The sequence below is a fragment of the Sus scrofa genome, chromosome 8 (genome assembly GCF_054392235.1).
Source record: "Sus scrofa isolate SSC_HxYL_T2T_F1_AM1 chromosome 8, Sscrofa_HxYL_maternal_Yorkshire_Landrace_v2.0, whole genome shotgun sequence".
Classification (NCBI taxonomy): Eukaryota; Metazoa; Chordata; class Mammalia; order Artiodactyla; family Suidae; genus Sus; species Sus scrofa.
In genome coordinates, this window is record NC_139390.1 from 19,590,700 (window position 1) to 19,601,282 (window position 10,583).

The following is a 10,583-nucleotide window of genomic DNA, read 5'->3' on the forward strand; positions in this document are numbered from 1 at the left end:
AAAGACAGACCAACGAACTGCCAAACCATGCTCTTCAATTGCAATAGCTTGTTTTGTGCTCGCCCCTGAGAGGAGTCATGAGCTTGTAGGAGGATTTGATTTGATTTATATTAATTTTGAGAGTAGCAGGGTTCTCTTGTTTTACTTGACACAGATCAGAGAAAAGGGGTCAGCCACAAGATTCTCTCAACCCGTGATCACCACGACGTGCTCGGCATTTCATGAGCCTGGCTCCTCATTGTCACTGTGCCTTAGAATCATTATCTAATTATTCATCTCACCCTATAGTTCGGAGGAGCTTATGATGCCCGCCGAAGTTAATAAAGTCTTTTACCTATAGGCCTGGCGCTAAATCAGTATGATTGACTGAGTGCCCACAATAAGGGAGGCCCTGATAGAACTGGCAGGAGGGAAAAAGAATTCAACAGAAGGAAATCAAGACATGGGGAAGAGAGAGAAGGTGCCGAAAGGCGGAGGCTCGAGAAACCAGGCCCAGCCTGGAACTTCAGAACAGCTCATTAGGAAAATGGGGCCGTTCAGGAAGAACTCACCAAGCCATCTGCTTAAATTGTAATTAATTATTCATTTATATATATTTATGTGGCACACTTTCTCTAGGGAATCCGATATGCTTGGCAAACGTACTAAATAATTAACTCTCTCAAATCTGAGCGAAGTGGAGACACAGCCACATTTATTCCGGAAAGGCCGAGTGGGGCCAGGAGTGATGGCCAGATGTCTCCCTTTGAAAAGGCAATCCCATGCGGGGCTTGGCAGAAACCAAGAGCCTAAGACTGCTGGGGCTACTACTCTGGTGGTCTGTCCTAGCTCCTTGAAGCATAGTAATTGTGTTTATAGAGATGAATGATGCCAGAGAGACGAACAGACAGACAGATAAGGAGATGTGAATTACTGCAGGAATCCAGTGTCTTTTGAGAGAGGGAGTGATTAGAAGAACGTCGGATGGGTTAACATTTAAAAAAAATACCGCCTTCAAGATGGAAATCAAAGGAAACATTTCAAATCAAGAACATCGAATACAGCATTTAATAAAATGGGACTGCCAAGGTCCAATGCCAACCGCCGAATGATGAGCCGTAACATTTACAACGTTGTGTTTAAACATATTTTGAGTTCCTAAAATTGTTGCCTCTCTGTCCTGTGGACAGGACACACATTAAAAAATATACCTTTCCCCCACATAGTTTAAACATCTCTCTGGGAAATATACATGTATCTGCCCAATCAGTGGAGGGCAGAAGCAAACAAAAAAAGTTAAGGAAATTAAAAAAGCAAAACGGAGAAGTGAAAGTGGCAGCGGCTTGGATGCCGTGGGCGTGGCTGCCGAGCGAGAAGGGCCGCCCCCCACCCGCCCAGGAGAAGGTCCCCGCCTGCATGGGCTCTGACCTCTTGGCCAGTTAACAGGAACCAACCTCTGCTCCCTGCACCTTAAAATGGGTAAATTGCGATCCACACACGGAGAAGGACGGGGCAGAGTCCTCAGGTGAGATCTTGGTGATTAAAACCACAACACGCAATTGTTGCTGTTAACTATCGCCTGGCGACACAGCCCAGGGAGATTTGGCCACCGGAGCTACAGGAAGTTTCGGTGTGGGGTGATTAACGAGCAGATAGGGGTTCTTACCTTCTTAGCATGAAAGATGGGCACTCGCAGGAAATCAAAATTTAAAAAGGGGAAAGGTAGCGAGTGGGCAGGGAAGAAACTTTTTAAAAAAGCAAACCCTGTGGAGTTCCTGTCGTGGTGCAATGGTTAACGAATCCAACTAGGAACCATGACTAGGAACCATGAGGTTGCAGTTTCAATCCCTGGCCTTGCTCAGTGGGTTAAGGATCCTGTGTTGCCATGAGCTGTGATGTAAGTTGCAGACGTGGCTCAGATCCTACGTTGCTCTGGCTCTGGCATAGGCTGGCGGCTACAGCTACAGCTCCGATTCGACCCCTAGCCTGGGAACTTCCACATGCCGTGGGAGTGGCCCAAGAAATGGCAAAAAAAAAAAAAAAAAAAAAAAGCAAACCCTCCATTCTGTTGGTGTCTCAACTTCAGCTGTAGTCCTGACTTCTTTCCATTTCTATTTTATTTCACCTTTTTAAAAAGGGGATTCATCTTTCTTTTTTTTTTCTTTTAAGGGAAGCAACTTGGTGTGTGGGATAGAATCAGTTCTTCACTGGTTCCCGAGCAAGGGCCTTTGAGCAGGTCTTGTGACCCTTGTGAGCAGGCTTTATCCACTGAAAATGATGGAAGCTAGGAGTGCCTGTCACCAAATCTGACTAGTAACGGTGCAGTCGTGGGTTTGATCCCTGGGTTTGCTCCTTGGGTTAAGGATCCAGTGTTGCTGTGAGCTGTGGTGTAGGTCACAGACGCAGCTCGGATCCTACGTGGCTGTGGCTTAGGCCAGAGGCTATGTATAGCTCTGATTCGACCCCTAGCCTGGGAGCCTCCACGTGCTGCAGGTTCAGCCCCAAAAAGCCTCCTCCCACAAAAAAGAAAAAAAGAAAATGATGACAGCCACTCTCAGGATTGTTCTGAGGATTCAATGAAATGGTGGCGGAGAACTGTTTTGCAAACTACACAAATGTGGGGTTATTTGTATCACTTTGGACAGGGATGTGGGGTTATTTGTATCATTTTGTCTTACTGTTCAAGGCACATGTTTCTCAGCATCAAAAACTGGCAGGTCTCTCTCTCCCACCCTGTTCCATAGACCAGCATCCCAGGCTGCAGCCACTGGAGTGTCCCCAGATCACGTTCCAGTTTCATAGCTGTTAATCTCACTTTTATCACTGGCTTCCTTTCCCCCTTGGACTAGCCCCAGTTTAGCTGGTGAATTTCAACCGTAGTCAGGGAGCAGTCTTCAGCCTTAACATAAATGGACCAGCACTTCCCTGCCAAACCCTCCTTCCAGCAGCACAGACCACAAAACAAAATAAAATAAGCCAGGTCTCTGTGTTCTTTCAGGGGCGGTAGATAAAGTCTCCTTCCCCAAGAGAAACACAAAGGCTGCCTGGGCTGACTTCTGTCTGAGCTTTCTGAAAGTCAGACCAAGTTTTACTAACTCCCATTACTTTTTCAGCAGATATCCTAATAACGTCTCATCTAAAATACCAAAAGCCTTTTCAAATCATGTAAGCCATTAAGGTATTATGAATGTATGTTATTGGGAGTTCCCATCATGACGCAGTGGAAATGAACCCGACCTGTATCCATGAGGATGTGGGTTTGATCCTTGGCCTTGCTCAGTGGATTAAAGATCTGGTGTTGCCGTGAGCCGTGGCATAGGACACAGACGTGGCTCGGATCCTTTGCTTCTGTGGCTGTGGTGTAGGCCAGCAGCTACAACTCTGATTCGACCCCTAGCCTGTGAACTTCCACATGCTATGAGTGTGGCCCTAAAAAGCAAGCAAGCAAACAAACAAGCAAACAAAAAGACTATTCTATTAAAGTACTATTAATACTTTTTGGTGGAATTTCATTATTATTTACACTATGAATCTATTCAAGAGTATTTGCTATACCTATAATATAGTCGAATCTATTTCATACATTATTTAGAGAGAGCAAATGACTACATATTAGAGATGAGTTTAAACTCATTTTCTATGTATAAGTTTATATCACTTATATACTTTACATATCCGTGAAGTAAATTAAAATTTGTCTAGATCTAATCTCAACTCAACCAGACTTAAATTTAGGGTGGTTGATAGGTTCTTCCTTGACATTTCCAAATCCTGCATCCTCAACTATACCAAAGAAACACCTGCCTGCCTAATCAATTTAACAAAAGGAAATAGGCAAAATAATGAGCAGGCCCCTGGCAGCATCAAGGTAAAGAAGTCACACCTCTTAAGTGATAACGCCAGATCCCCCAACTGTGATCTCATTAAATCTCACAACACCCGGACGAGAGATTCAGTCACTGCTTTTATTTTCATGCTCAGAAAAAGGACAGTGGAGGTCCAAGGAGGTTCAGCCTGTTTTCAAGGTCATTCACGTACAGCTCGCTACGGAGGGAGGTTGAAAGGCAAGGGTTTTCAGTCTGCCTGCTTGCGGCCACCCCAGCGGGACAGTGATGACTGTCCCAGCAGAGGGGGACACCTGTCAGAGCACTTCACTCTCGGGAAATCTTACAAAGCTCTTCCAATTCCTCTGGACTGTCGGGAAGCAGCCAAACGATCATACTACTGCTTTTAATATCCTCCCATCTCCACCAAAGCGGAGATGGGGAGAAATATTGAGTCTCAAGAGCACAGAAAGTGAACAACCGGTTCCGTTTTTTATTCCTCTCCGAGAGGAAGAAATGGCAAAGCCATTTTCACACTTCCAACTTAAAATTAAAAAGTGAACTTGCAGAATCATAAGCTCCACTTCCCTCGATGAATAGAAAGGGGTCGGTCCCTTAGCTGGGAGGTTCAAGAACGGTCGTTTGCGTCCACATGCTCGGATGCCTAAATCGTGTGTGAAGTAAAACTGACTTCGGGTTGAAAAACCTCTGGCCACCTTCTATAGAAAATTTCAAACATGATTATGTCAAGCAATCTTTAGGTTATGGGCAATGCTTACTTTTGGTCTTAGCAGTGCTTATTTTTATCTCACAAAGACCTCTTACCCCAGATGTATTCATTATGGATCCTCGAATACCATGGCTCAAAAGGCGGGGGATGGACTTTGCCTGCCAGGGGACATCTGGTAATGTCTGGAGACAGTTTTGGTTGTCACGTCTGGGAGAGGGGATATTGTGCCATTGGCCTCGAACGGGTGGAAGCCCGGGATGTGGGTCAACATGCTGCAATGCACAGGACAGCCCCCCAACAAGAATGATTCAGCACCGGGGCCAGGAAACTCTGTTCTATGACAATGCCCTTGGATATTCCGGAAATGGGTGCCCCGCCCCTTCCTTCCCCCGCCCAGAATTCTGTTTGAATTCTCATTGTTATTGCTGTTGTTTTCTTGGCATTATCACAGCTTGAACCAAAAATTTTTTTTTTTTTTTCAGATCTTTTGCATCTCCAATTGTTGAATACCTGGAGTCTGAAAATGCCATTTACGATGTCATTTATGTTTAGCATTATAAATGGGGTCAAGAATGTTTATATTTTGAATGTGTCTCTATTTAATCCTGATTGTCAATGGAAGCCCCAGCATACAAAAGCCACACATTATGTTTCAGGGGAGAGATTATGCCAGTTGGTTGGGTGCCTTGTGTTCTATTAAAGCTGAAGCCAGGCTCCCTGTCAGACTGTTACAGATCAACACGTTGGAATCTTCCAGCAGCGAGCACAGGTGTCTTGCACCAATGGCTCCTTGTGCGCAGAGGGGAGAGCAGATCCGGACCACTGGAGCATGGCTCTCGGCCACCCTAGAACATTCTCCCTATTATCCAGTCAGGCCTGGGAGAACCAGCCTGCCCGACAGCTAACAGCTGTCAGGGGACACCTGTAATTGAGTCAAGTCAACAAGCAGGGACTGCGTAAGGCAAGAACGAGAAGTTTCCAAAACCCTCTTCCTTGTATACCTCACACTGTGCCCACAACTCACGCTGTGAAACCAGATCTCTTCTTCCCTGTGTGTCAACTTTGCCCTTAAGATAAGGACAAAGGCTCCTTAGGGCCTGCGAGGACCTGCCTAAACTCTTTTTCTCTCTACTCCTGCCACACCAACCTTCATTCCAATCCTCACCTAAGCTATACGGTCCCACCTCAGGGCCTTTGCACATGCTGTTCTCATTTCCTCAAGCTTCCCTGCACTATCACCATGTCACCTACTTAACTCACCTGCTCCTTTAACAGGTTATTAGCCCAGCCATCACTTCCTTGAGAACAGGTCCCAGACCTCCCTCAGTCAAATCTCTCTAATACACATTTCCTTCAGAGCTCCCCTCATACTGATGCAGTTTTACAACTATGTAACTATTCGAATAAAATCTGGCTAGGATGCATCACTGCACTCTGAGCACCAAGCACAACCCTTGGCATATCGTAGACGCAAGGTAAGCATTTGTTGCTTGACCATTTAAACACATGGACAAATGAATGAAACAACAGATGAGTGAATGAATGGATGGAACTACCCTAAATTCTAAAATCAGCAGCAAAGCCATAGGTGTGAAACTCTGTCTATGCCGAGGTCCAGATAACCATCTGGATCATCAGTATTTGGCGTTTAGATTATTGAAAGAAGCAGAAGAGACACCTTGCCTGCAAAACAACTGAGAAAGAAATCGTATACCTTACTTAGAGCATCATTATGTTCGAGAACAACTCCCACACTGTGATTTAAGATGAAGCCAACATCCAGATTCTCACTGCAAACTTGGCTCCCCTAGAATTCTCTTCTTTCCCCTCATCCTGCTGCTTCCAAAACGTGAACTATCCACAGCTGCGTCATTGCTTCACTTTTTTTTTTTTTTTTTTTTTTTGGGCGAGGTTAACCTTCCTTCTTCAGTTGTATGTTGTGCAATACCCAAGAGGCCAGCACTAGCGTTGGAGATATTTAAATATGACTTTGAGAAATGAGTCTGTCTTAGATATAAAAGCCTACAGTCACCACGATGAACACGACTGCAATGTTGAAAATCTCTAAATAAAGAGATGCGGCACTTTTTGCATATTCATTGCTGAGATGAATATTATATACGATTCCTGATTTTGTAAGCATTCAAAGAAGGCAGGAGAGGGGAATGTGGGTTCACTTATTTTTATCAATGAAAATAAACTGCACTTGACCACAGAAAGAATTGTTTCCTCTAAGATAAAGAGCGATGTGTATATGGGAGGCAGTTCTGTGTATTAGTCTCTGAGCAAAGATTTATTTTTGTATTATTGTGTCATTTATGCGCCATCCCCAAGTGCCTTGTCTGTGACGGGCCACTCATTAAATCACTTAAATGATCATATAAAAATAAAGATGGAATTTAAGCTACACTGAGCCAGGCAGTCCGTTAGCCAACACTGATTGCTCTCCCTGGGGTCCCAGGGATTCCTGCAGGTATGTATTAAGTATATGGTCCGTTTCCTTGAAAGGACTTAGAGGCACATCTAAGTGGCAAATAGATGAACGTGTCCTCAGAATAAGATCTTCAGGTAAGTGCTATCTGGGAAAAATGAATTGAAGGTCCATAGCAGACCCTCTCTATAGGCAGAAAAGGAAAGCTGTTCCCTGACATCAGGCAGTTTGATGAAAGGCAAGAAGTTCTGATTTCTGAGTGAAGAACTTCCAAGAGGCCAGCTTGGTTGAACTCTTCTGCTTGGGAGCAGGTAAAGGCACAGGATGAAATTGATTCATCTTCCAGAAGGGTCATCTGCCCTTTTTGGCAAACACGTATAACTTTTTTTTTTTTTTTTGACATGGAAACAGACATGGCAATATATGAAGAATAATTTTTTTAAACGTGTAAATATGTGAAGCCACAAGAACTCTCACAAAGATCAGTTCAGTCACTCTGGAAAACTGTTTTCTGGTTTTTTTTTTTTTTTGTCTTTTTGCTATTTCTTTGGGCCGCTCCCGCGGCATATGGAGGTTCCCAGGCTAGGGGTCTAATAGGAGCTGTAGCTGCCAGCCTATGCCAGAGCCACAGCAACGCGGGATCCGAGCCGCGTCTGCAACCTACCCCACAGCTCACGGCAACGCCGGATCGTTAACCCACTGAGCAAGGTCAGGGACCGAACCCGCAACCTCATGGTTCCTAGTCGGATTCGTTAACCACTGCGCCACGATGGGAACTCCTCTCTGGAAAACTGCTTGGGAATATGGACTAAGTTGAAATATGCAAAAGCCACGATGCACAAGTGCCCTTCTAGGTATTTACAATCCCAACTTCGTGCTCAGGTGCACCAACAGTTATTTACAAGAATGTTCATGGCAGCATTCATCATGATAACCAACCAGGGGATACAGCCTAAATGCCCATCCACAGCGAGATGTGTGAATAGATGGCGGAGTCCTCATATAATGGACAACATGGCAATGAAAGTGAGTGAACTAGAACGACACGCAGCCCCATAGATGAATCTCACAAGCATATTGAGTAGAAGAAGCCGTACACAGAGGAATAAATAGTGTTTGATTCCATTTACTTAAAATCCCCAAATAGGCAAAGCCAACAGTAGAAGCCGGTGTCCTTTGGGCGGAAAATAGGCACGCAGGGGTGATGTGCTTCTGGGGCATTTATTTACCTGGTGGTCACATACCTTATGATAATTCTTTAAGCTGTCTATTTATGTTTTGTGTACTTTCTGGAATGTATGTGGCACGTAAATCGCACTCCCATGATTAAATTTTTTCTTAAAACATGTGACCCTTTGAACACCAGCATTCACAGAAATGTATTGCTTGTAGGTAGGACTACCTCCCACCCCGACTGCCCCCAATTTGCTGAAGTCTGTGTTCACCCTTTGTGATTAAGTTCAAGAAGTATTGGGCAAGGAAGAGACGTCATCATATAAGGCCTGGAAGCTGGAAGTTAGGTGGGAGTTGGCCAGGTTCTGTTTTTCTAGCCCTGGCGGGGAATCCATCGGGGATGGTTCAGTTTACATTTACTGGCAAATGGAAACACCAGACCAGGGTAACCTGCAGAGAGTGGAAACGGCTTAATCAACAATGGAAGAGCGCTTGGATTTGAGCATCGAAGTCAGAGGGTGGAGCCAGATAAATGGTAGCAAATGGCAGATATAAATGATGAGACAGTAAAGAGGAACAACTGGAGAGAAGGTGCTGAGGAGTCCCAGTGCTGTCAGGAGATAGAAAGATGGGCCAAGAGCTAGGACCTGGGGGACTAGGCTGGCTCTCCCATACTGTCAAGTTCAAGAGAATTCTGAACTTGATTCGAGACTTCTAGGTGGTGTCAAGATCAGAAGATAGGACACATTTTTTTTTTTTCCTTTTTACAGCCATACCTGTGGCATATGAAAGTTCCCGGGCCAGGGGTTGAATCGGAGCCGCAGCTGGAGCCTACTCCACAGCCACAGCCAGATCCGAGCCACATCCATGACCTATGCCGCAGCTTGCAGCAATGCCGGATCCTTAATCCACTGAGTGAGGCCAGGGATCAAACCTGCATCCTCAGGGATACCAGTTGGGTTCTTAACCTGCTGAGCCATGACAGGAACTCCTGACATTTTTGTTTAGAATTGCGTTAGACTGATTTAGCATTTCTAAATATCTGGATACACAGGATGCTCGTCCTCATTTGTACTCTTGCCCCAGGGCCCAGGAATGTTGGGGGTGGACCTGCTCCTTTCTCACGTAGGAGAGTACATTCTGCTCTCTGCTCTAGCTTATCAAGAATTTTTTGGGACAGAGATGCTGACATATTAATGTCAGTTATTAGCTATCCCCCACACCCTGCAAACTGCACATTGGTAACATAGCTTCTGATTTATTTATGCCCATAAAAATGCTGAACAGGACAGCAGTCCGGAGCATTGTGAGAGCTTGTGAGAGATTTCCAACACGAGCATCAGCCCATTCATCCATTGTTTGACCATCAACACAACCACCTCATCAGTTCCGCATCAGGATGCGGTGAAAGCTTCTGGAGCTCTGAGGCAACCAATAGACCTGGCAGGCTGCTGATCTCACACGTGGGGGCTCCTGCCGAGAGGAAATGGAGTGGTTTGACCAGACATGCCTGGTTCCTGGTGCTCAGGCTCTCCCTGCCGCTTTGGAACGTGATGCTCCATTCTCATCTCACCACTGGCTGGAAGAGCGCTGTCAGGTTGGCCACTTTCGAAAGGCAGAGGTGAGCAGTTCAAGAGGAGACGAGGCAAACCTTGAAGGTAATCTCCGAAGTTTCTGGTCTCATGGGAAAGATGGCAATGGTTTTGGAGCCCCAGAGGACAAGGGTCAGCATGCTTCTTCTACAAAGCAGCAAATCATGACTATTTCAGACCTTGCAAGGCATCCAGCTACTCAGCGCTGCTTTGAAACCAACCATAGAGCAAAAGCAGCTACTGCGAATGATGGATGAAATGACAAGGCTACGTTCTATTAAAATTTTCTTTACAAACACAGGTGGTGAGCCAGATGTGAACTGTGGGCCATCGTGTGCAGACCCCTGTTCTAGGACAGAAACACTCCCTGAGAATAAGCAAAGAACTTTGGGAAGTTATTAAATTTCTGAATCAGTGAAAAAAATACCACCTGCATCTCCTTTAAGGTGGGTCTCGTTGAGAGAGGCTTTGCAGATCAAAGACCATTGGAAGTATCCATCTAGAACACCAGCCTGCTTGCAGCTTTCCCAGTCTAAAAACCTTCGGGGCTCATGTTCCCACAAAGAGCCTGCCCAGTCACCCTGACTTCTTCCCCAGCTTCATCCGTCGTCGCTGTCACATACCCCCTGCCGTCCAGCTATGCTGACCTCTTTCGTGTTCCCTCATTAGCTGTGCAAAGTCCTGACTCCAAACCCTTGCCCATGCTGTTTCTCTGAGAAGCCTCTTCGCTCCATTTTCAAACTCATATGCATCCTTCAAGACATCATTCAAGTGTCCCCGCCTTGACATTTCCCCCGCTCTGTAGTTTGGGTTAATTGCCACCTCTGTGTCCCCAGTACCCTCGATACAGAATC

General features: G+C 45.5%; 1 long non-coding RNA gene across 1 annotated transcript; it reads left to right on the forward strand.

Moving 5' to 3' along the window:
* Positions 1-1,377: 1,377 nt before the first annotated feature.
* Positions 1,378-6,940, forward strand: LOC146400356 (uncharacterized). The gene is made up of 2 exons (XR_014812281.1): positions 1,378-1,504; positions 5,016-6,940. It is a non-coding gene; the product is annotated as an uncharacterized LOC146400356 (long non-coding RNA).
* Positions 6,941-10,583: the final 3,643 nt, after the last annotated feature.